Genomic DNA, 2,293 nt, shown 5'->3' on the forward strand with positions numbered 1-2,293 from the left:
AAATTGGAAATATGCACCAGTGGAGCAGAGGCTGCTCGTGTGCAGCAAGGTGGGCTCCCACTGCTTCAACAGCAATACCCCCTTGTATAGGCACCATTCCATTCTCAACAATACATTTATTCTTGAGGTCAAATTCTGAATAATGGGATTGAGCAGAAGAGATGTGTGAAGCCTCCAAGTTGTGCCTTACGAGGCAAGGGAATACCAACCATCTGTCCACCTTCATCTTGGCGGGGCCCTGGGGAATAGCACAACCATGTCATTCAGGAGAGTAGCAAGCTAGGACCCTGGGGAACAGCACACCCATGTCATTCAGGAGAGCAGCAAGCTGGGACCCTGGGGAACAGCACATCCATGTCATTCAGGAGAGTAGCAAGCTGGGACCCTGGGGAACAGCACACATGTGTCATGCAGGCAACAACAGGAGACACAGGGACTGTCTCTCTTCAGTGGGGAGCAGGTTTACTTGAGAAGCAGGGCAGGCATATGGGCATTGGATGGCCAGAGGGGCCACAAAGGGAGAGACCTCTAGCTGGGCCCCAGTGGCCACTGTTTTTTCTACAGGACATGGGGGTATATACTATATTTAGCAGGTCGTGACTACCCAGAATCTAGGTCTGGCCACATAAGTGAGTTTCGGCCAAGGAAATGGGTGTGCAATTTCAGGTTATGCTCCCAAGGGGAAGGTGTCCACTCACATTCTCTATTCTTCCCTACCTTCCTGGCTGGAATTTTCAGGGGAATGGACACTTTCCCTGCTACTCCCCACTCCCGGGGCCACTCCCTCTTGTAGCTGCTGGAGGAACTCTCTGGAATATAACCTGGAAATGCACACGCATTTCCTTGGCCAGAACTCACGTATGTGGCCAGACCTAGATTCTTCCCTACTTTCCTGGCTGGAATTTTTGGGGTGGTAACCATGCATGACAATGTGCACAGCCTAGTAGGAAAGGCAAAGACGGCCTCTGAGGAGTCTACACGGGAAGATGAAGCAGTGAAGGAGAGAGTAGAGGGCTTTTCTCCTGAGGAGTTAACGGCACAGTGGAGCGTCCAGAGGGAGAGCTTGCTTAGGAGCCAGGAGTCAGGCATCAGATGCAGCTCTGTCCCCGGCCAGTCTGCAAACTGGTCAAAACCCGTAATCACTTCAGTCGGCAGCGTCCTCATCTGTGTGATGAGGTTTGGGATCAACAATCCTGAAAATCTCTTCGAGCTCTCAAATCCTATCTTGACATTAACAAAGTCATATTAATTTTGCAGTTTCATAATCTGCAATTAGACATTCTCGTCTTCAACTCCATCTGCTTGCTGACCTCGGGAATGTAAGCCATTAAACTTGGAATCAAAATGCTTAGAAGTCAAGTTTGCCTTTTCATTATGAAATAAAATTAAAGTGCCCAGAGTTTTTGTCAGTTCAAATTAACATTTGGATGCAGGAAAGCCCTGCAGCGTGTGCAGGGACAGTGAAGATGCGTGCGGGGACAGTGTAGAGGAGTGCTGACACCTGGGCTCCCCGGTCCTTCTCCTGTGACCGTTCTAGGAGGACCTTGCTCTCTGCAAACAGCGTCTTATCTTCCCAAAGCCTTTGTTCCTGGGGTCGTCTTATTTCTCCACTACATAGGCGATTTCTCCCCGTTCATGGAGGCGTTTTGACCAACAGACAACATGTTTCTAATGACTCCTGCACACAGGTCCTCGCAGCTGCCAGTTTTGTTGTTTCTCTTCAGGGCAAAACTGCTCTAGTGAGCTTCCGCCACCTCCAGCCTGTGCTTTCTCACTGCCCATTAACCCTCCTTATTTAATTATGAAATCTCCTGAGCATCCAGAAAAGGATAATAATCTAATGAACACTTCCTAACCCAGCTGCCTGATCTTAATATTTTTCAATACTTGGTTCGTATTTTGTTTTTTATTTTAATGGAAAACAGAACTTGCAGGTGATGTTGGTGGCCCCGTCGAGCTTCCCTCGGTCCCCTTCTGCACTCCTTCCCCACATATCAAAAGCATGAATTTAGGATTTAGCATTTCTGTGCTGTTTCACTATTGTGTAGCCATAAATTGGATAGATATGGTTTTTTGGTTTAAATATCTTCCATAAATTGGCATGTCCCTTCTGCAACCTTGTCAACAAAGCTATACAAAATGTGTGTTTTCAACATTACAAGAGTGGCCAAAATGCTTTCCCAAGTGATTGCACCAATTTACACCTCTAAAGTCTCCCTTGCCAAATTTTGATAACAGTTGGTATTGTCATCAGACTTTTTCATTATTGCCAATCTGATTGGTACCAAATGAC

This window comes from Otolemur garnettii, unplaced genomic scaffold (genome assembly GCF_000181295.1).
Source record: "Otolemur garnettii isolate 467f Iridium unplaced genomic scaffold, OtoGar3 scaffold00033, whole genome shotgun sequence".
Taxonomy (NCBI): Eukaryota; Metazoa; Chordata; class Mammalia; order Primates; family Galagidae; genus Otolemur; species Otolemur garnettii.